Here is a 25,569-nt window from a genome sequence, read left to right on the forward strand (position 1 = left end):
GGTAGTAAAGGTAAATTCTCTCTATAGATATGATAAAGCTGAAATCCCGCCTACTAAGTTTGCTAGCCAATGCTTAGATGAGTTTGATAATTTTATGGTTAAGCAAGAAGATTTCAGTGCTTATTTTGGTAAAAAATTAAAATGCAATGCTTATATGATTGAACACTTGAGTGACTATATGTCTAGAGTTAAAGGTGAACTTAAACTCATTAGTAAACATGCTTCTATGGTTACCACTCAAGTTGAACAAGTACTTAAAGCTCAGAATGATTTGCTCAATGAAATAAATAGTAAGAAAAATGACAATGTTGTTAGAGTTATGACTAGAGGTGGTAAAATGACTCAGGAACCTTTGTATCCTGAGGGCCACCCTAAGAGAATTGAGCAAGATTCTCAGAGAACTAATGTTGATGCACCTAGTCCATCTAAGAGGAAGAAAAAGAAAAATGATAGGACTTTGCATGCTTCTAGTGAACCTGTTGTTGACACACCTCAGAATCCGAATGATATTTCTATTTTTGATGCTGAAACACAATCTGGTGATGAACATGAACCTAGTGATAATGTTAATGATGATGTTAATGATGATGCTCCACCTAGTAATGATAATGATGTAAAAATTGAACCTGCTGTTGATCTTGATAACCCACAATCCAAGAATCAACATTATGATGAGAGAGACTTTGTTGCTAGGAAGCACGGTAAAGAAAGGGAACCATGGGTTCAGAAACCCATGCCTTTTCCTCCTAAACCATCTAAGAAAAAGGATGATGAGGATTTTGAGTGCTTTGCTGAAATGATTAGACCTATCTTCTTGCGTATGCGTTTTACTGAAATGCTTAAAATGAATCCTTATGCTAAGTATGTGAAGGATATTGTTACCACTACAAAAAAAAGACACATCCGTGACATTTTGGGCCGAACGAATTTTTTTCCTGTCATACATATGACACTTCTATGACGATAATTGTGACAAAACCCGGTATCATCATAGATGTGGTGGCTCCTACTTCTATGACAAAAAATCATGACAGAAAATGGGCTTTTCATCCTGGGCGGGCCGGAGACGCGGCTGCATGACATTCTTTGGGCCGTCCATGACGGAAAAAATCGTGGTAGAAGCGAGGGGGAGGAAAATTTTGGGGAGTTGCCGGTTACGGTGGGAGGTCGGGGGCAGAGCGATGCACGTTTCTCTCGTACGTACGCGCGTGTGTGCGAGGCATTGGCTCTAACTGAAGCCGAGCGAGGCGTTGGGCTCTAACTGAACCCGAGCGATTGCACTGCAGGCTATGCGTTACTGAACCCGAGGGATCGATCGATGGCTGTTAACTGAACCTGATGGAGCGATTCCTTCGCTACTACTGCTAACTGAAGCCGATTGATTGGATGAACAGTGAGCGTTGCGGGGGGTTTGGATGAACAGTGAGTGGTGGCGTTGCCTCTGGATGAACAGGAACCCGTGGTGTGAAGGGCTGGATGAACAATAGACGGTGGAGGGGTGGTCGTGGAGGGGTGGTTGAACAGGACCCCGTGGTGTGGAGGGCTGGATGAACAGTAGACGGTGGAGGGGTGCCCGTGGAGGGGTGGTTCAACAGTAGCCGGTGGAGTAGCGCGCGGTGGAGGCTGGATGAACAGGAGCCTGTGGAGGCTGGAGGAGGTCGACGGTAGCCCGTGGAGGCTGGAGGAGGTCGACGGTGGAGATGAACAGTATCCCGTGGAGTCCCGTTTTGCGGTACGCCACACCCCTCCCCCCTCCCCCCGTTTCGACTGTAGCGCTCCAACACAAGTCTGTTTTGTCTGTCTTGCGGTACGCCACACCCCTCCCGATCAACAGGACTCCCGTTTCGACCGTAGCGCTCCAACACAAGTCCGTTTCCTCCGTTTTGCGGTACGCCACACCCCTCCCAATCAACAGGACCCCCGTTTCGACCGTAGGAGGTCCGTTTCGTCCGTTTTGCGGTACGCCACACCCCTCCCGATCAACAGGACCCCCGTTTCGACCGTAGGAGGTCCATTTCCTCCGTTCTGCGGTACGCCAGGCCTCATTTCCATCGCCTGTTCCGTCCAAGCCGGTTGGCTCCCACGCATTCCGTTGCGCATTCCGTTGCCTCCCCATGAACACGACGCATTCCGTTGCCTCCCCATGAACATGACGCGTTCCGTTGCCTCCCCATGAACACGAGCCCTCGCTGTACGTATGCGCGACTAGGCGTTCGAGACCCCATCCGTATGTACACATACGTGGCCGTATTTTCTTTCTTGCACCCTGGCCGCTGTATGTACGTGTACATGCTACGTGCGCGCCTCTACTACGACACGTACACGCCTCTACTACGACACGTGCGCGCCTCTACATTGACCAGTATATATGTACGTACAAGTTCGCGACCAGAATGACAACGCTACGTACGCTTCGACTAGGTGGGTCTCGACTGTCAGGCAGTTCCTTGCGTGTGAAAATGTAGCTGGTGGGTCCCAGCAGTCAGAGGGGCGAATCGGTTTTTTTGCCCGGACGCACTTCCTTTGTGTGCGAAGATGTAGTTGGTGGGTCCCAGCAGTCAGGGGGGTGAATCGTTTTTTTTGCCCGGACGCACTTCCTTGCGTGCGAAGATGTAGCTGGTGGGTCCGAGCAGTCAGGGGGGTGAATCATTTTTTTTGCCCGGACGCCCTTCCTTGCGTGCGAAGATGTAGCTGGTGGGTCCCAGCAGTCAGGGGGGAAATGTTTTTTTCGCGAAATATGGTGGCCCGTCCGGTGGGTCCCCGCTGTCAGGTGGAGGAATAATTATTTTGCGCGTAATAAGGAGGCACTTCCTTGCTACGGCCGTGGACCCAGCTGTCAGCCTCTCCACATACAGTTCACGTCCGATGGAAGCCGTTCCTTGACCATGTTGACCGCGCTGCGCTGAGAGCACCAGGGCGGTGAACGACGGCGAGGCCTAGGAAGGGGACAACATGGAGCCGGAGAAGACGCGGCAGTGGATGCCCACGCGTAGAGGAGTACGAGGCTTCACTGGTTCGCTGTGGTGTGAGGCTGCCGTCGCCGTAGAATAACAGGGGGTGTGGGTGAGTAGAGGGATGGCCTCGCCAGCGGTGGGAGTAGTAGGGGGCGGTGTGGCCTCCGACGCATCGCAGCCGGCTACGGGAGGCAGGAGCACGAGGCACGACCGATGCTGGTTAGGGCGGCTGGAGCAAGAAGACCAGAGGTTGAAGAAGCACTACGTCCGTTGAATGGACATCGTACGGTCACTGGAGCTAGAATCATGCATATTGACTAAGTTGACAAAGCCCTCCGTCCCCATCAACTTAGTAGGCCCACAAGTCAGCCTGCCACTATACTGGGTCCCAGCTAACAGGGGGAGTATTCATTTTTTTGTGCGTAATAAGGAGGCACTTCCTTGCGTGCGAAGATATAGCTGGTGGGTCCGAGCTGTCAGCGGCGGTAACGTTTTTTCGTGAAATAATGAGGCCCTTTCGGTGGGTCCCTGATGCCAGGTGGACGAATCATTATTTTGCGCGTAATAAGGAGGCATTTCCTTGCATGCGGCCGTGAACCCAGCCGTCGGCCTCTCCACGTGCAGTCCACTTCAGATGCATGTCGGTCGTTGACCATGTTGACCAGGCCGCGCCGAGAGCACCAGGGCGGTGGACGACGGCGAGGCCTAGGAAGGGAACGACACGGAGGCAGGGAAGACTCAGCAGTTGTTTCCCACGCAGAGGGGAGTACGACTGAACAAGGGTTTACTGGTTCGTCTGCCGTCGCCAGAGAATAACAGCAGGTGTGGGTGAGTAGAGGGATGGCTAGGCCAGCGATGGGAGTACGGTGGGGCGGTGAGGCCTGCACGGCAGCATAGCCGGCCGCGAGGAGGAGGGAGCAGGCAGTCTCGCCGGCGCTTGTTTGAGCGGCTGGAGCAGGAAGAGCAGAGATTGAAGAAGCACGACGGCCGTTGGATGGACATCCAACCGTCACTGCTTGTCCGTCAACCTTTTTTTAGGAAAGCCTCAAATCTCTGGAAAACAGCATACAGCCCATCTGCCATTATTTCTAATAATTTACAGCCCATTTGCTAATTCTTAAGGTTTTTTTTGGAGCCCATATTCTTTTTGTTAGCATTACAGCCCATATTGTGGCCACAGTTAAAAAATTATACGAAATTTTGCATATTTCGGTGCGGTCCGAACTGTTTTTAATCCCGAAATTTCGACTCACATTCAAACTAATTTTAAAAATAAATGTATATCAATATAAAATCTAACAAATTCTCCACGCATAAAAATTAATGTAATTTAAAATCTTGAAATAAAAAAAAATTGAAACTAATTGCCGGTTTGATGTGTTTTAAAAATGTACAGCCCATTTCTCATTACTCATGGGCCATTTTCTCGGCCAGCCGAATGAAAAGCTCTCCTTGTCTTGAAAGATTTGCAGCCCAATAGGCCTGACAAAGCGACTTAATTGGCAAATCACAAAAAAAACTGGGCTATGGCCGTGGACCCAGCTGTCAGCCTCTCCACGTACAGCACTCTTCCGATGGAAGTCGTTCCTTGACCACGTTTACCACGCCGCGTGGAGAGCACCACGACGGTGGACGACGACGAGGCCTAGGAAGGGGACGACGCGGAGCCAGGGAAGACGCGGCAGTGGAAGCCCTGCGGAGAGGAGTACAAGGGTTCACTGGTTCGGCTGCGGTGTGAGGTTGTCGTCGCCGCCGGGCCTGGCCAGCGGTGGGAATAGTAGGGGGCGGTGAGGCCTCTGCGGCAGCACAACCGGCCACAGGAGGCAGGAGCATGCAGCACGACCGGCGCTGCTTTGGGCGGCTGGAGCAAGAAGACCAGAGGTTGAAGAAGCACTACGGCAGTTGGATGGACATCGTACGGTCACTGGAGCTAGAATCGTTCATATTGACTAAGTTGACAAAGCCTTTCGGCCCCGTCAACTTAGTAGGCCCATAGGACAGCCTCCCACCAAGGTGGGTCCCAGCTAGCCGGGGGAGTATTCGTTGTTTTGTGCATAATAAGGAGGCACTTCCGGTGGGTCCGAACTGATAGTGGGGGGAACGTTTTTTTCGCGAAATACGGTGGCCCGTCTGGTGGGTCCCAGCAGTCAGGGGGAAACGATTCATTTCGCAAAATACTGGTGGCTCGTCCGGTGGTCCCCGCTGTCAGGTGGATGAATAATTATTTTCCGCGTAATAAGGAGGCACTTCCTTGCGGCTGCCGTGGACCCAGCTGTCAGCCTCTCTACGTACAGTACTCTTCCGATGGAAGTCGGTCGTTGACCACATTGACCACGCCGCACCGAGAGCATGACAGCGGTGGACAACGGCGAGGCCTAGGAAGGGGACGACACGGAGCCGGGCCACGGGAGGCAGGAGCAGGCGGTAGCACAGCCGGCCACGGGAGGCAGGAGCACGCGGCATGACCGACACTGCTTTGGGCGGCTGGAGCAAGAAGACCAGAGGTTGAAGAAGCCGTATGGCCGTTGGATGGACATCATATGGTCACTGGAGTATTGACTAAGTTGACAAAGCCCTCCGTCCCCGTCAACTTAGTAGGCCCACAAGTCAGCCCAACAATATGGTGCGTCCCAGCTAGCAGGGGGGTAATCATTTGTTTGGGCATAAAAAGGAGGCACTTCCTTGCGTGCGAAGATATAGCTGGTGGGTCCGACCTGTCAGCGGGGGGAACGTTTTTTTGTGAAATACAAAGGCCCTTCCGGTGGCTCATAGATGTCAGGTGGAGGAATCATTATTTTGCGCGTAATAAGGATGCATTTCCTTGCGTGCGGCCGTGGACCCAACTGTCAGCCTCTCCACGTACAGTCCGCTTCTGATGGATGTCGTTCATTGACCATGTTGACCAGGTCGCGCCGAGAGCACCAGGGCGATGGACGACGGCGAGGCCTAGGAAGGGAACGACACGGATCCAGGGAATACTCGGCAGTTGTTTCTATTGGGAAACGTAGTAATTTCAAAAAAAATCCTACGCACACGCAATATCATGGTGATGCATAGCAACGAGAGGGGAGAGTGTTTTCCACGTACCCTCGTAGACCGTAAGCGGAAGCGTTATGACAACGCGGTTGATGTAGTCGTACATCTTCACGATCCGACCGATCCAAGCACCGAACGTACGACACCTCCGAGTTCAGCACATGTTCAGCTCGATGACGATCCCCGGACTCCGATCCAGCAGGGTGTCGGGGATGAGTTCCGTCAGCACGACGGCGTGGTGACGATGATGATGTTCTACCGACGCAGGGCTTCGCCTAAGCACCGCTACGATATGACCGAGGTGGAATATGGTGGAAGGGGGCACAGCACACGGCTAAGGAACGATCACGAAGATTAACTTGTGTGCCTAGAGGTGCCCCCCTGCCCTCGTATATAAAGGAGCCAAGGGGGAGGGGGCGGCCGGCCAAGGAGGGGTGCGCCAAGGGGAGTCCTACTCCCACCGGGAGTAGGACTCCTTTCCTAGTCCAACTAGGAGAAGGGGGGAAAGGAGGGGAGTGGAGAAGGAAGGGAGAGGGGGGCCGCGCCCCAAACCCCTTGTCCAATTCGGACTGAGCTTGGGAGGGGTGCGCGCCACCTCCTGGCTCGTTCCCACTAAGGCCCATTAAGGCCCAATACTCTTCCCCGTATTCCCGTAACTCCCCGGTATTCCGAAAAATACCCGAATCACTCGGAACCTTTCTGATATACGAACATAGTCATCCAATATATCGATCTTTACGTCTCGACCATTTCGAGACTCCTCGTCATGTCCCTGATCTCATCCGGGACTCCGAACTCCTTAGGTACATCAAAACTCATAAACTCATAATAAAACTGTCATCAAAAGCTTAAGCGTGCGGACCCTACGGGTTTGAGAATAATGTAGACATGACTGAAACACGTTTCCGGTCAATAACCAATAGCGGAACTTGGATGCTCATATTGGCTCCCACATATTCTACGAAGATCTTTATCGGTCAAACCACATAACAACATACATTGTTCCCTTTGTCATCGGTATGTTACTCGCCCGAGATTCGATCGTCGGTATCTCAATACCTAGTTCAATCTCGTTACTGGCAAGTCTCTTTACTCGTTCTGTAATACATCATCCCTCAACTAACTAATTAGTTGCAATGCTTGCATGGCTTATAGTGATGTGCAATACTGAGTGGGCCCAGAGATACCTCTCCGACAATAGGAGTGACAAATCCTAATCTCGAAATACGCCAACCAACATGTACCTTTGGAGACACCTGTAGAGCTCCTTTATAATCACCCAGTTACGTTGTGATGTTTGGTAGCACACAAAGTGTTCCTCTGGTAAACGGGAGTTGCATAATCTCATAGTCATAGGAACATGTATAAGTCATGAAGAAAGCAATAGCAACATACTAAACGATCAAGTGCTAAGGCTAACGGAATGGGTCAAGTCAATCACATCATTCTCCTAATGATGTGATCCTGTTAATCAAATGACAACTCTTTTGTCCATGGCTAGGAAACATGACCATCTTTGATAAATGAGCTAGTCAAGTAGAGGCATACTAGTGACACTATGTTTGTCTATGTATTCACACATGTATTATGTTTCCGGTTAATACAATTATAGCATGAATAATAAACATTTATCATGATATAAGGAAATAAATAATAACTTTATTATTGCCTCTAGGGCATATTTCCTTCAGTCCCCCACTTGCACTAGAGTCAATAATTTAGTTCACATCACCATGTGATTTAACACCAATATTCACATCTGTATGTGATTAACACCCATAGTTCACATCGTCATGTGAACAACACCCAAAGGGTTTACTAGAGTTAATAATCTAGCTCACATCGCTATGTGTTTAACACCCAAAGAGTACAAAGGTATGATCATGTTTTGTTCATGAGAGAAATTTAGTCAACGGGTCTCTCACATACAAAGTCGTATGTATTTTGCAAATATTCTATGTATTCAATGCTCTGCATGGAGCTACTCTAGCTAATTGCTCCCACTTTCAATATGTATCCAGATTGAGACTTAGAGTCATCTGGATCAGTGTAAAAGTTTGCACCAATGTAACTTTTACAACGAACTCTTTTATCACCTCCATAATCAAGAAACATCTCCTTAGTCCTCACTAAGGATATTCTTGACCGCTGTCCTGTGATCTACTATTACATCAAAATTGTATTCCTTTGCCAAACTCAGAGCAAGGTATACAATATGTCTGGTTCACAGCATAGCATACTTTATAGAACCTATGACTGAGGCATAGGGAATGACTTTTCATTCTCTTTCTATTTTCTGCCATGGTCGGGTCTTGAGTCTTACTCAACTTCACACCTTGCAACACAGGCAAGAACTCCTTCTTTGACTGTTCCATTTTGAACTATTTCAAAAATTTATCAAGGTATGTACTCATTGAAAAATCTTATCAAGCGTCTTGATCTATCTATATAGATCTTGATGCTCAATGTGAAAGCAGCTTCACCGAGGTCTTTCTTTGAAAAACTCTTATTCAAGTATCCTTTCATGCTATCCAGAATTTCTATATCATTTCCAATCAACAATATGTCATCCACATATAATATTAGAAATGCTACAGAGCTCCCACTCACTTTCTTGTAAATACAGGCTTATCAAAAAGTCTGTATAAAACCATATGCTTTGATCAACTCATCAAAGCGTATATTCCAACTCCGAGAGGCTTGCACCAGTCCATAAATGGATCGCTGGAGCTTGCACACTTTGTTAGCACCTTTAGGATTGACAAAACCTTCTGGTTGCATCATATACAACTCTTCTTTAATAAATCCATTAAGGAATGCAGTTTTGACATCCTTTTGCCAGATTTCATAAAATGTGGCAATTGCTAACATGATTCGGATAGACTTAAGCATCACTACAGTTGAGAAAATCGCATTGTAGTCAACACCTTGAACTTGTCGAAAACCTTTTTGCGACAAGTCGAGCTTTGTAGATAGTAACACTACTATCAGCATCTGTCTTCCTCTTGAAGATCCATTTATACAATGTGGCTTGCCGATCATCGGGAAAATCCACCAAAGTCCACACTTTGTTCTCATACATGGATTCCATCAGAATTCATGGCCTCAAGCCATTTTGCGGAATCTGGGCTCATCATCGCTTCCTCATAGTTTGTAGGTTCATCATGGTCTAATAACATGACTTCCAGAACATGATTACCGCACCACTCTGGTGCGGATCTTACTCTGGAAGACCTACGAGGTTTGGTAGCAACTTGATCTGAAGTTTCATGATCATCATCATTAACTTCCTCACTAATTAGTGTAGGAATCACTGGAACTGATTTCTGTGATAAACTACTTTCCAACAAGGGAGTAGGTATAGTTACCTCATCAAGTTCTACTTTCCTCCCACTCACTTCTTTCTAGAGAAACTCCTTCTCTACAAAGGATCCATTCTTAGAAACGAATGTTTTGCCGTCGGATCTGTGATAGAAGGTGTACCCAACAGTTTCCTTTGGGTATTCTATGAAGACGCACTTCTCCGATTTGGGTTCGAGCTTATCAGGTTCAAAATCTTTTTCATATAAGCATCGCAACTCCAAACTTTAAGAAACGACAACTTTGGTTTACTGCTAAACTATAGTTCATACGGTGTCGTCTCAACGGATTTAGATGGTGCCCTATTAAATGTGAATGTAGCTGTCTCTAATGCATAACCCCAAAACGATAGTGGTAAACCGATAAGAGACATCATAGATCGCACCATATCTAGTTAAGTACGATTATGACGTTCGGACACACCATTACATCGTGGTGTTCCAGGTGGCGTGAGTTGCGAAACTATTTCACATTGTTTTAAATGAAGACCAAACTCGTAACTCAAATATTCGTCTCCATGATCGGATCGTTGAAACTTTATTTTTCTTGTTACGATGATTTTCCACTTCACTCTGAAATTCTTTGAACTTTTCAAATGTTTCAGACTTATGTTTCATCAAGTAGATATACCCATATCTGCTCAAATCATCTGTGAAGGTCAGAAAATAATGATACACGCCGCTAGCCTTAACACTCATCGGATCGCATACATCAGTATGTATTATTTCCAATAAGTCAGTAGCTCATTCCATTGTTCCGGAGAACGGAGTTTTAGTCATCTTGCCCAAAAAGGCACGGTTCGCAAGCATCAAATGATTCATAACCAAGTGATTCCGAAAATCCATCTTTATGGAGTTCCTTCATGCGCTTTACACCGATATGACCCAAACGGCAGTGCCACAAATAAGTTGCACTATCATTATTAACTTTGCATCTTTTGGCATCAGTATTATGAATATGTGTATCACTACGATCGAGATCCAACAAACTATTTTCATTGGGTGTATGACCATTTGAAGGTTTTATTCATGTAAACAGAACAACAATTATTCTTTGATTTTAAATGAATAACCGTATTGCAATAAGCATGATCAAATCATATTCATGCTCAACGCAAATGCCAAATAATATTTATTTAGGTTTAACACTAATTCCGAAAGTATAGGGAGTGTGCGATGATGATCATATCTATCTTGGAACTACTTCCAACACTCATCGTCACTTCCCTTTCAACTAGTCTCTGTTTATTCTGTAATACCTGTTTCAAGTTACTAATCTTAGCAACCAAACAAGTATCAAATACTCAAGGGCTACTATAAACACTAGTAAGGCACACATCAATAACTTGTATATCAAATATACCCTTGTTTACTTTTCCATCCTTCTTATCGACCAAATATTCAGGGCATTTCTGCTTCCAGTGACCATTTCCTTTGCAGTGTAAGCACTCAGTTTCAGGCTTTGGTCCAGCTTTGGCTTCTTCATGGGAGTGACAACTTGTTTGCCATTCTACTTGAAGTTTCCCTTTCTTTCCCTTTGCCCTTTTCTTGAAACTAGTGGTCTTGTCAATCATCAACACTTGATGCTCTTTCTTGATTTCTACCTTCGTCGATTTCAACATCACGAAGAGCTCGGGAATCGTTTTCGTCATCCCTTGCATACTATAGTTCATCATGAAGTTCTAGTAACTTAGTGATGGTGACTAGAGAATTCTGTCAATCACTATCTTATCTGGAAGATTAACTCCCACTTGATTCAAGTAATTGAAGTACCCAGACAATCTGAGCACATGCTCACTACTTGAGCGATTGTCCTCCATCTTTTAGCTATAGAACTTGTTGGAGACTTCATATCTCTACATTCCTGGAAATATTAACTTCAACTCCTGGAACATCTCATATGGTCCATGACGTTCAAAACGTCTTTGAAGTCCCGATTCTAAGCCGTTTAAGCATGGTGCACTAAACTATCAAGTAGTCATCATTTTGAGCTAGCCAAATGTTCATAACGTCTGCATCTGCTCTTGCAATAGGTTTGTCACCTAGCGGTGCATCAAGGACGTAATTCTTCTGTGCAGCAATGAGGATAAACCTTAGATCACGGATCCAATCCGCATCATTGCTACTAACAATTTTCAACACAGTTTTCTCTAGGAACATATCCAAATAAACATATGAAAGCAACAACGCGAGCTATTGATCTACAACATAATTTGCAAAATACTTCCAGGACTAAGTTCATGATAAATTTAAGTTCAATTAATCATATTACTTAAGAACTCCCACTTAGACAGACATCTCTCTAGTCATCTAAGTGATCACGTGATCCAAATCAACTAAACCATGTCCGATCATCACGTGAGATGGAGTAGTTTTCAATGGTGAACATCACTATGTTGATCATATCTACTATATGATTCACGCTGACCTTTCGGTCTCCGTGTTCCGAGGCCATATCTGTATATGCTAGGCTCGTCAAGTTTAACCTGAGTATTCCGCGTGTGCAACTGTTTTGCACCCGTTGTATTTGAACGTAGAGCCTATCACACCCGATCATCACGTGGTGTCTCAGCACGAAGAACTTTCGCAATGGTGCATACTCAGGGAGAACACTTCTTGATAATTAGTGAGAGATCATCTTAAAATGCTACCATCAATCAAAGAAGATAAGATGCATAAAGGATAAACATCACATGCAATCATTATAAGTGATATGATATGGCCATCATCATCTTGTGCTTGTGATCTCCATCTTCGAAGCACTGTTGTGATCATCATCGTCACCGGCGCGACACCTTGATCTCCAACGTAGCATCGTTGTCGTCTCGCCAATCTTATGCTTTTACGACTATCGCTACCGCTTAGCACTGTTCAAGATATCTTCCAATATTCTGATAAACGGTCGATTTATCGCTTACCGTTGTCTGACAGATAAGATAAATCGGCCGATAAATCAGCCGATATGGCGATAAATCGGCCGATATGCCGATAAACTGGCCGATTTACCCCTTATCATTGGTCGAACGATAAGTTCCCGATAAGCGATATCCCCAACATTGCCGCTTAGTGATAAAGTAAAACACTACAGGGCGATTGCATTTCATACAATAAAGCGACAACCATATGGCTCCTGCCAGTTGCCGATAACTTCAGTTACAAAACATGATCATCTCATACAATAAAATATAGCATCACACCTTGACCATATCACATCACAACATGCCCTGCAAAAACAAGTTAGGCGTCCTCTACTTTGTTGTTGCAAATTTTATGTGGCTGCTACGGGCTTAGCAAGAACCGTTCTTACCTACGCATCAAAACCACAATGATAGTTTGTCAAGTTGGTGCTGTTTTAACCTTCGCAAGGACCGGGCGTAGCCACACTCGGTTCAACTAAAGTGAGAGAGACAGACACCCGCCGGTCACCTTTAAGCAACGAGTGCTCGTAGCGGTGAAACCAGTCTCGCGTAAGCGTACGCGTAATGTCGGCCCGGGCCGCTTCATCTCACAATGCCGCTGAACCAAAGTATGACATGCTGGTAAGCAGTATGACTTATATCGCCCACAACTCACTTGTGTTCTACTCGTGCATATAACATCTACGCATAAAACCAGGCTCGGATGCCACTGTTGGGGAACGTAGTAATTTCAAAAAAAAATCCTACGCACACGCAAGATCATGGTGATGCATAGCAACAAGAGGGGAGAGTGTTGTCCACGTACCCTCGTAGACCGTAAGCGGAAGCGTTATGACAACGCGGTTGATGTAGTCGTACATCTTCACGATCCGACCGATCCAAGAACCGAACGTACAGCACCTCCGAGTTCAGCACACGTTCAGCTCGATGATGATCCCCGGACTCCGATCCAGCAGGGTGTCGGGGATGAGTTCCGCCAGCACGACGGCGTGGTGATGATGATGATGTTCTACCGATGCAGGGCTTCGCCTAAGCACCGCTACGATATGACCGATGTGGAATATGGTGGAAGGGGGCACCGCACACGGCTAAGGAACGATCACGAAGATTAACTTGTGTGCCTAGAGGTGCCCCCCTGCCCCCGTATATAAAGGAGCCAAGGGGGAGGGGCGGCCGGCCAAGGAGGGGCGCGCCAAGGGGAGTCCAACTCCCACCGGGAGTAGGACTCCTTCTTTCCTAGTCCAACTAGGAGAAGGGGGGAAAGGATGGGAGTGGAGAAGTAAGGGAGAGGGGGGCCGCGCCCCAAACCCCTTGTCCAATTCGGACTGGGCTTGGGAGGGGCGCGCCCCACCTCCTGGCTCGTTCCCACTAAGGCCCATTAAGGCCCAATACTCTTCCCCGTATTCCCGTAACTCCTCGATACTCCGAAAAATACCCGAATCACTCGGAACCTTTCCGATGTACGAATCACTACAAGAATTACGTTAATCCATGACGGATTTCTGGTGACGTTCTTAGGATCCGTCACTATCGATGACGGATTTTCCTAGCTCGTCACGAAAACCGTCACGGATCAGTGAGACAAGAACAAGCCGAACAACAATGGCGCCCTTAGGACAGACCGTCGTGGATACCGTCACGAATCGACCAGCTGTACACCACCCAGACCGTCATGGATGACTCGTGTCGACGTGTCATGCGTGCGACCCACACTGATCAGGCTTAGCTTTTTCTTTTTAAGTTGTTCGAACCTTCACGGCCTTCTAGTGCTTCTTTTTTTGCTGGTGTTGTGTTGTTGGGCTGCTGTAAGGTCTTTTTTTACAGAAAGCTATGTGGGTTTTTAATTAGAAAAATAACAATAGTTATGTACGTCAATGTATAGCGAACATTCGCGAAATCTCCTAACAAATTTATGGCAATCTTATGAACCAATGATATTGTTCGATGCCCAATTATAAGAATTTTCTTCCATATTTTGATATTATTATCATTTTTTCCAATAGGTTGCAAATAGAAGTTTGAGTTATCCCTAACTATCTTTTGATTTTTTTTCATCCATTTCTAGGATATGAGCTAAAAAGACATAATGCCTTAAATATGTTTTTGAGATGTTCAAACCTTATTTGACATACATATATATAAAAAATGGAATTACGTCCAATAAGCACACATAAATTCATTTAAACTATATACAAATATTAAATCATCTCTAAAATTACTGAAACTCGTACAAACAAAATATATATATTATATTACATGTTACACTTCTATAAGGGTATGACGCGTGTTTTAATTGAAAAAAGAACCGCACATGAATGGAACTCGAACCCAAGACATGAATTTTAAACTATGAGTGAGATTCTTTTTAATTAGTAAAGTATATACAACCACAATTTTAAGGCAGTGGATCAAACCAAGGACCTTTAGCTTTGAAAAATCATATTTGTGATAAAGAATGTTTTGTACGATTAAAAAAATGTCGAACTTGTACTTCAAAAATATTTAACATTTGTTCAAAAAATGTTCAAACATGTTTTGAAAAGATGTTCATCGTGTATTTGAAAAAATATTAAACGTTTATCAAAAAATGTTACATGTGTATACTAGAAATGTAGAATATCTATTGTATAATGTTGATATGTATTTAAAAAATGAAAAATGAAAAATAAGAAGAAAAACCAAACAGGAAAAAACCGAAAAAATCGATGCAACCTACAGAAAAACACATAAAACCAATAAAATAAATAAAACAAAACCATGAGCTTGGACCTGGGAATTTCAGCCCATTGAATGGGAAATCTTTTTTCAATAAATAAAAGTGTATAAATTGATTTAAAGCAAAACGAAACAAATGACATCCACGATTTGAGAAGCTTTGGCGCCTGCAGCGACTCTAGCTGTGCTCGGCCCAATTACCAGTTCTTCCCCCTGTTTTGAAACTCAAAAATGGAAATCGAAGGAAATTGCGCTTAATCAAGAATCGAACCAAAGACCTCCCCGTCAATAGCCGACTCGACGGACCACTACGCCAACGCCTGATTAAAGAATCAGAACCGCTCCTTTCCTTCTTTTAATACATACAGGAAATTTCCTCTATGTTTTCTGTGTTGTCTCTCCTTTCCTTTTTGTTTTTTGTTTTCCTTTTTTCTTAAATGCGCGAAATGTTTACAAATAGACGATATTTTATTATTCTAATTCGTGAACTTTTTTGGTTAAATCTGATGAACTTTTTTCCAAATCTGATGAACTTTTTTCAAATTCGATGAACTCTTTTTGCAAACTCGATGAACAATTTTCTATATTTGATGAACTCTTTTCAAATTCGATGAACTTTTTTCAAATCAGATGAACTTTTTCCAAATTCGATGAACTTTTTTCCAAATCCGATGAACTTTTTTCAAATTTGATTAACTTTTTTTCCAAATACTATGAACTTTTTTCAAATTTGATGAACATTTTTCCAAATCCGATGAACTTTTCTAAAATTCAATGAACTCTTTTCCAAACTCGATGAACTATTTTCCAAATTGGATGAACTTTTTTCAAATTTGATAAACTTTTTTCAAATCCGATGAACTTTTTTCCAAATCCGATGTACTTTTTTAAAATTGGATGAACTTTTCTAGAAAAATTAGTGACTTTTTTTCAATTTTGATGAATATTTTTCAAATTCGATGAACTATTTTCAAGTTTGATGAACATTAAATGAAAATCCATTAACGTTTTTTCAAATTTGATGAATGTTTTTAGAAACCAATAAAAGTTTTTTTCAAATTTGATGAACCTTATTTGGTAATACGTGATCATGTTTTCAAATAATTAGAAAATAAAACACTACAGTGTAGTGCGTAATAAATTGCGCGTCTAGTTTCCGTTCAAATTTGATGAACCTTATTTGGTAATTGCGTGTTTATTTCTAACTTGGTACTTAAGTAGTATAAAATGTCAACATGTTTCTTGAAATGCAATAGTGATTTTACTCGGAAAAAGTTGTGATGTACATTGTTTGGAAGCCAAAAGATCTATGAGAAAGAATTGTGATTTGGGGAAGGAACGAGTCTGGTTTGAAGGCGGGGTGTTGGTTGATTGATCGTTTGACCTTGAATTCATTCCACGCTCAACATACATCATCAGTAGCAAATATGTCCGTGTGTTGCCACAAGGAAAAACAACCAGGTTATGCAAATTATGCCAGGATGAGATAAGGACTTTTAAAATGTCGTTTCATAAATTACCAGAATCATGTCAAGATGAGGGGACTTATAAAAGTCATTTAAAAACTTGAAAATGTGATGGTCTACTTGATTTCCTAAGGTGTCACAACGAAATGTTTTTTGGCTAGCAAACCGCATTGATAGACTCTGTCTAAGGTTGGCTAATGAATGATGTGCCTTGCCATGACTAGTGTCGCGGTGTTTTTTTATGACAAGTAAAACTATAGTACCACAATAAAAATAGCTATGTATGGAGGTAAATTAGACATTTAGTCATTTTTATATAGCGTACAAAAACTAACCCATTGGTAAATGTTTCAATTTTTGTGTGGCTTGATAACCTTTTTTTTACCCGTCGTGCGATTGACTAAATAAAATCATAAAACAACCTCTATAGATCCCTAAAAGAAAACATTTTTTAAAATCACGGTCATTTTATGGTTTCCCGACCATCTTTTGAATTCACAAACATTTTATGATTTCATAAAAAATACCAAAACTAACAAATTTTTGATTTTTTTTAAATACCAAATTAATTTAAAAACAGAAATTAGAAAAAAGAGAGTAAATACTTAATGAAAATACATGAGTATTTTTTAATACATGTTTGTAGTCTATACACAGGAAAAAACAGAAATAGGAAATGTATTAAAAATGTTGCACATGTTTGTAGTCTATACACATGTAAGATTAATTGTACATAACATTTTTAATACACATTGAACGTTTTCTAAAACACACTGAATATTTTTTTAAATACACATTTTCTATTTTTTGAACCATGACAAACATTTTTCAAAAACATGTTTACAATTTTTTAATACACATGAAACATTTTCCAAACACATGCTGAACAAATTCGAGGTATACATGAACTTTTATTTTATTTTTTGATTTCTAATATAATAGGAAATGTGAATGTATTTTTAAAAAGTTCATACATTTAAAAATATATAATTACACGACAATAAATATTCGTGCATTAAGAAAATAACCATGTATTATTAGAAAATGTTCGGATAATCCCAAACAAAGTTCTAAGAAAACTAAAAAAATAGAAAGACGAAGCCAGAAAAGAATAGTGGGACATGTTATGCGTCAGCCAGAAAAGAATAGTGGGACATGCTACGCGTCAGCCGGCAGATCTTTTCTGCCACCTCGGCAACCATTAGATATGCCTCCATATAGTGGCTCTGCCCTCCCTCACCATTGCAACAAAGACAGTGCTGCATAACCCTTTCCAACACAGATGATGTTGTAGAAAAAAATTCAATGGAGATGGTGGTGTTGAAACGTGGTCGTCGTTGACTCTCGGATTGTGGTGGTTGTTCACATGTTATTGGTGGGGCACCGATGACCTTGGCGGTGGATAGGCTGGGTTAGTAGATCTCTCCGTCCCCGGTCAAATTAATGCGGCGGACGGCGACATGGTTGGATGGATGATGCGTGGTGGCTGGGAAGGGTCCCAACGCGACACAGTAACAAGGCAATGAGCCGGGGTGCGGGCACATGTTGCATAGTCGCGGGATTGGTATGCAACACCACACGTGTTGCAAAAGCAACCTCCATAACACGGGCCACACTGTGACGCCCGGGTAATTAAGCTACAGTGATCCTCTGCTAATGGTGCCACGTCATCTCATTTATAGTTGCTAATCTCGAGTTAGTTCGAAACCGATTCAAATTCAAATTCAAAAATAGGCAAACAATAAAAGTTTTCAAATATTAAAACTAAAATGTTCGGAGTGAACCAAATATTGCATAGATAATTATGGTGGAGAAACCACACTTTTATAAAATGTTTAAATACTGTTAAATGAATAAAAGTGTAGCAAAAACAATTATTTTAATGCTTTAAAAATAATAAACATTTTCAAAACTAAATTGTTATAAGTATTAAACTATTGTGGCAGTGGCATAATTTGTAAAATCCTATTTAGGTGCCACTTTGGTAATTTACTAAAACTAAAATAATAGGAAACTAAAAGAAAGCAAAGTATAAAAAAAACAGAAAACACAACTAACAAAAGACAGAGAGGAAAACCCTCTAATCCCCTGGGCCAACCGACCCAGCTGCAGCCCAATTGGCCCATCCGGTCCACCCCACTCCCCTTATCCCCCCCATCGATCCGAACCCTAACCCCCCCCCACGACCGCACATTCCCCCCCACTCCCCACGTCTCCCTCTCCCCTCCCTCCTCTCGATCCCATCTGGATCGGGGAGGGGCCCGACCCTGACGTCGACCGGATCGCCCGTCGCCGCCGCCCGAAGCCACCTCGCCAGCGCCGCCTCCCCACCGGACAGCCGCATCCTCTTCTCCTCTCCATCGCCCCCTCGTCACCGGGCCGCCACCGCTCCGCCGTCGCCCAACGCCACCTCGACTTCGTCTCCTCCCCACGACGCGTCGCCGCCGATCCTCGCCGCCCGGAGCTGCGCCTCCGCCTTAGCCACCTCGCCGGACTGCCTCCTCCGCGTGTGTCGTCCCCGTCCCCCACCTCGAGCACCACTGCCTCGTGCCCTGCGCCCCGCTGTGAGCTCCGGCCTTCCTCCCTCTCTCCCCTTATTCTCCGTCACCGACGCCGTTCATTCGCGCGCGCACGACCGTAGCCCGCCCTACTGCCGCCGCTGCCCACACTCCCCTGCATCCGTCCTCGCTCGGGCGCCTCCTCTCGCGCAGCCCGTCGCTCACCTCGCCTTGAGTCGCAGCGCCCCGCCGTCGGCCTGCAACTGCATCCACCGCAGCTCGCCCCCGACTGGCTGCCGGCGCCCACGCCACGGGCCGCGTCCGAGGCCAGCCCCGTTCGGCCTCGGGCACGGGCACCACGCCCGCACCCAGGGCCCGACCCGCAAGGCCTCTGTGCCACAGACAACGGGGCCCACCCCCTGTGAACGAAAAAAAATATATAATACTAATTAAATTAGTTTTTTTAAAAAATGAATTAATAAATAATAACTAAAATTAATTAAAATGATAATTAATTAATTGATTAAAGGCTTAATTAAATTAATTAGTCTTGATTAGATTAATCTAATTACTAGTTAACTTAATTAACCTCCTGATTAGACTAATCAATCAATGACATGAGGGTCCCACACATAGTTGACCCAGTCAACTCTGTTGACTGCTGACGTCAGCATGACATCATGCTGATGTCATAAAACCAAATTTCGAATTAAATTAAATAATTAATTAAATTCCAAAAACTAATAAAATCTTTAGAAAATCATATCTTTTAATCCGTGACTCGGATTAAATTATTTTCAACATGAAAGTTGCTCAGAACGACGAGACGAATTCGGATACGCAGTCCGTTCGTCCGCCACACCCCCCTAACCTATCGAACCCGCAACTTTCCCCCTCCGGCTCCTCTGCCCGAAAACACGAAACACCGGGAATACTTTCCCGGATGTTTCCCCCCCCTTCACCAGTATCACCTACTACCGCGTTAGGGCACACCGAACACCGCGTATTGCCTTGTTATATTTTGTGATGCTTTGTTTGCTCTGTATTCATTATTTCTTCCCCCTCTTCTCTCCCGTAGACTACGAGACCGACGCTGCTGCTGCCCAGTTCGACTACGGAGTTGACGACCCCTCCTTCTTGTCTGAGCAACCAGGCAAGCCCCCCCCTTGATCACCAGATACCGCCTATTCTCCTCTATACTGCTTGCATTAGAGTAGTGTAGCATGTTACTGCTTTCGTTAATCCTATTCTGATGCACAGCCTGACATTGTCGCTACATCTGTTGATACCTTACCTGCAATCCTAAATGCTTAGTATAGGATGCTAGTTTATCATCATTGGCCCTACATTCTTGTCAGTCTGCCTTGCTATACTATCGGGCCGTGATCACTTGGGAGGTGATCACGGGTATATACGATACATACATATATACTATACAGATGGTGACTAAAGTCGGGTCAGCTCATTGAGTACCCGCAAGTGATTCTGACGAGGGGGCTGAAAGGACAGGTGGCTCCATCCCGGTAGAGGTGGGCCTGGGTTCCCGACGGCCCTCGACTGTTACTTTGTGGCGGAGCGACAGGGCAGGTTGAGACCACCTAGGAGACAGGTGGGCCTGGCCCTGTTCGGCGTTCGCGGATACTTAACACGCTTAACGAGATCTTGGTATTTGATCTGAGTCGGCTACGAGCCTATACGCACTAACCATCTACGTGGGAGTAATTATGGGTATCCCGACGTCGTGGTATCAGCCGAAGCACTTCAGACGTCAGCGACGGAGCGGCGCGCGCCGAATTGGACTGGAACGCCACTAGGCTAGGTCTGCTTTCGGCCGCCCTCGCAACGTGCAGGTGTGCTATGGGCGATGGGCCCAGACCCCTGTGCGCTTAGGTTTAGACCGGCGTGCTGGCCTCTCTGTTTTGCCTAGGTGGGGCTGCGACGTGTTGATCTTCCGAGGCCGGGCATGACCCAGGAGAGTGTGTCCGGCCAAATGGGATCGAGCGTGTTGGGCTATGTGGTGCACCCCTGCAGGGAAGTTAATCTATTCGAATAGCCGTGATCTTCGGTAACAGGACGACTTGGAGTTGTACCTTGACCTTATGACAACTAGAACCGGATACTTAATAAAACACACCCTTCCAAGTGCCAGATACAACCGGTGGTCGCTCTACCTCAGGGATATGAGGAGGGGATCGCCGGGTAGGATTATGCTATGAGATGTTACTTGGAGATGTTACTTGGAGGACTTCGACCTACCCTCTTCTGCCTGTTGCAAGACGAAGGTGACCAGAAGCGTAGTCTTCGATAGGACTAGCTATCCCCCTCTTATTCTGGCATTCTGCAGTTCAGTCCACTGATATGGCCCTTTACACATATACCCATGCATATGTAGTGTAGTTCCTTGCTTGCGAGTACTTTGGATGAGTACTCACGGTTGCTTTCTCCCCCCTTTTTTCCCCTTTTCCTTCCTTTCTGGTTGTCGCAACCAGATGCTGGAGTCCAGGAGCCAGACGCCACCGTCGACGACGACCCCTACTACACCGGAGGTGCCTACTACTACGTGCAGCCCGCTGACGACGACCAGGAGTAGTTTAGGAGGATCCCAGGCAGGAGGCCTGCGCCTCTTTCGATCTGTATCCCAGTTTGTGCTAGCCTTCTTAAGGCAAACTTGTTTAACTTATGTCTGTACTCAGATATTGTTGCTTCCGCTGACTCGTCTATGATCGAGCACTTTTATTCGAGCCCTCGAGGCCCCTGGCTTGTATTATGATGCTTGTATGACTTATTTATGTTTTAGAGTTGTGTTGTGATATCTTCCCGTGAGTCCCTGATCTTGATCGTACACATTTGCGTGCATGATTAGTGTACGATTAAATCGGGGGCATCACACACACATATATGGTTCTTCCTCAATAAAAAAACATAGAAAAATTGTAGTATGGGTGCATATGAACTTGCCATCACTGCAAATAAATTTGCCATCATTTCTTGGGGGGGGGCTCATTTTTATCTGTAACTTGCCATGAGCTCCAGACAAACCACATACCTTGCCGCCACACCTCCACCACCATAACCAGTGGCAGCGTTGGACCTCGCAAAGCTTCGGTGTTGTGCACTCCCTTCATCGCATCTCCTTTCAGCTGCCACCGTCGTGATACCGTTGGGTCCCCCACGCTCGTGCTTGAGCTCACTACCCGAGATCATTTGGAGCACGACTAGGGGGGTGTCCTACGCCTTCTTGTCCTCCGGGCTTTGGCCTCCGGCCCTTGCTCCGAGACGGTACGCGTCGTCGCGGATGCCGCCGGTCTCGTGGCCACATCACTAGGATCCCCTCCCTCTACTCTCACTTGCTCTGTGGGGGTCAACGGAGAGAAAAATACGAAGCGGGGGGAGTGTGTGGTGGGCAAAGGGGATACAAGGGTGTTCGCGATGTATTGTTTCTTTTCTGAACAAAAAAAGAATGACATGTGTGATATTCTTGCACCGATATGCGTGCGCCTGGACCAGCGGTGACAAGGGCGTTCAGGGCGAGATTCTCAAAATCTGACGTTCGGGAGTTATTGATTCAGTAAGAAAAAGGAAGTATGGAAAATAAGAAAAAAAGGAAAAATAAAACACAACAAAAAATGTTCAGAATTCCTGGCCGGCCCACTAGGGTTTCCCAGCCGAGGAGGCGTGGATCCGGCGTGATACAAATGCTCTATCCTAATTGGTTGATCCAAGCATCACACGGATCGCGCATCCTAGCCGCCCGTTCTCGCAGATCCCACGGCGAGCACACGGTCGCTCTATCTCTACTCCTTTATCCCACATCCCACACACAGCCGTCTTCTATTTCACCTAGCAGTGACTTCACCTGCCGTTCCTCTTCCTCTGTCCAGATCTGGCTCCTGAGCAGGAGATGGATGTTCATGTTGAGGCACTTGGACGCCGCTCGGACTTAATTTCCTTCTTCCTTCTTCGATGTTAACTCTCATCTCAGCCTCCCGTTCTCCCGATTTGAGTGCAGGTCGAGGCCCTTAGAGGCCACACGGAGGAAAGCATCACCACCGCGACATTCAGGCTGCTTCCACACCATCTGGGGTTACCATGCTGGGCCCCTGTGAGTGCTTGGCGGCGGTTATGTTGTGCTGCGATGGCCGGGTGGCTGCGCCTTGCCGCCGTCGGGGGCTGCTCCGTGCTGGGCCGCTGCAGCCCATTTGTTGCTGCGGGGCCTGCGTTCATGGCCTTTGCTGACTTCGCCGGGTTAGCTTGTCCGTTGAGTTTTGCAGGTTGAGTCATTTGTCGATTCAGATTATCCCCTCCCCGTTGCTTCAGATTCTCCCTTCCCTTTTCTTCTAATTATTCGAGGTTTCATATGGTTCATGGATATGCAGGTAACCATGATTCCATTGTCCGTATCGGTGGAGAAGGTCGGCTGGACAGGAGCATGGGTCGACGCAGACGGTGGTGGACACAGTTTATCCCTTCGATGACACCAGCGGACAGGATCAGATCTGTGGCTAGAAAAGCCATGGTGATGAACTCCGCTTGATGTCCCGCCAGCGCTGGGTGACACTTGATGCGGTGACTGGAGATTGTATAGCTGCGGGGAGAGTAGTAGGCCAGGTCTGGAAAAAAATCTGTAATTTCAAGTTTTTTGTTGTGTATTTCTTCCTTTTGATTGAAAAAATGTTATTTATTTGGTACATTTATGCAATTTCCATTTTTATTTATAAGGCAATGAGCATATATAATGAGCATTCTTATTACATCAAAGTTTACATGGACCAAGAGAAGCAAAGTGATGAGCTAATGTCTTGACCCAAATTAGTGGGCCTCAAACGGTCCTAAAATTTAATGGGCCAATATTCTTATGGGTTGATCGAAACATGGGCTGATGGTCTTGGATAGAGTGGAAATTAAGTGGGCCAATATTCTAATTGGGCCGACTACTACATGGGCTTCCACGTTTGTCGCCACGTCAGATGATGATGTGGAATGAATGGTTAACGCCTTTATTTGATAGTAAGCTGTGACGGTCAAGAACTATCATGGATCCATGACGGTTCTAGCGCCCCGTCATGGACTGCATGGTGGTCAAATTATGACGCGATATACATGACGAATTCTGGATCCGTCATGGCTGACCTACCTTGACGGTTTTGTGCACACCTGTGACAGTTTGCATCCGTCATGTATTAACACATTTCTTGTAGTGAATATAGTCATCCAATATATCGATCTTTACGTCTTGACTATTTCGAGACTCCTCGTCTTGTCCCCGATCTCATCCGGGACTTCGAACTCCTTTGGTACATCAAAACTCATAAACTCATAATAAAACTGTCATCGAAACCTTAAGCGTGCGGACCCTACGGGTTCGAGAACAATGTAGACATGACCGAAACACGTTTCCGGTCAATAACCAATAGCGGAACCTGGATGCTCATATTGGCTCCCACATATTCTACGAAGATCTTTATCGGTCAAACCGCATAACAACATACGTTGTTCCCTTTGTCATCGATATGTTACTCGCCCGAGATTCGATCGTCGGTACCTAGTTCAATCTCGTTACTGGCAAGTCTCTTTACTCGTTCCGTAATACATCATCCCGCAACTAACTAATTAGTTGCAATGCTTACAAGGCTTATAGTGATGTGCAATACCGAGTGGGCCCAGAGATACCTCTCCGACAATCGAAATGACAAATCCTAATCTCGAAATACGCCAACCCAACATGTACCTTCGGAAACACCTGTAGAGCTCCTTTATAATCACCTAGTTACGTTGTGACGTTTGGTACCACACAAAGTTTTCCTTCGGTAAACGGGAGTTGCATAATCTTATAGTCATAGGAACATGTATAAGTCATGAAGAAAGCAATAGCAACATACTAAACGATCAAGTGTTAAGGCTAATGGAATGGGTCAAGTCAATCACATCATTCTCCTAATGATGTGATCCCGTTAATCAAATGACAACTCTTTTGTCCATGGCTAGGAAACATAACCATCTTTGATAAACGAGCTAGTCTAGTAGAGGCATACTAGTGACACTAGTTTGTCTATGTATTCACACATGTATTATGTTTCTGGTTAATACAATTCTAGCAAGAATAATAAACATTTATCATGATATAAGGAAATAAATAATAACTTTATTATTGCCTCTAGGGCATATTTCCTTCAGTTTCCCATGCGGAGGAGTACGAGGGTTTACTGGTTCGTCTGCCGTCGCCGGAGAATAACAGCATGTTTGGGTGAGTAGAGGGATGGCTAGGCCAGTGATGGGAGTACGGTGGGGCCGTGAGGCCTGCGCGGCAGCAATGCCAGCCGCGGGAGGAGGGAGCAGGCAGTCTCGCCGGCGCTTGTTTGAGCGGCTGGAGCATGAAGGGCAGAGATTGAAGAAGCACGATAGCCGTTTAATGGATATCCAACAGTCACTGCTCTCGTGTGTTGACTAAGTTGACAAGGCGTTGCATGTGCGTCAACCTTTTTTTTATGAAAGCATACGCGTCAACCTGTAGTAGGCGCACAAGTCAGCCTCAAATCTGTGGAAAACAGCATACAGCCCATCAGCCATTATTTCTAATAATGTACAACCCATTTGCTAATTATTAAGATTTTTTTGGAGCCCAT

Source organism: Triticum dicoccoides, chromosome 2B (genome assembly GCF_002162155.2).
Source record: "Triticum dicoccoides isolate Atlit2015 ecotype Zavitan chromosome 2B, WEW_v2.0, whole genome shotgun sequence".
Taxonomy (NCBI): Eukaryota; Viridiplantae; Streptophyta; class Magnoliopsida; order Poales; family Poaceae; genus Triticum; species Triticum dicoccoides.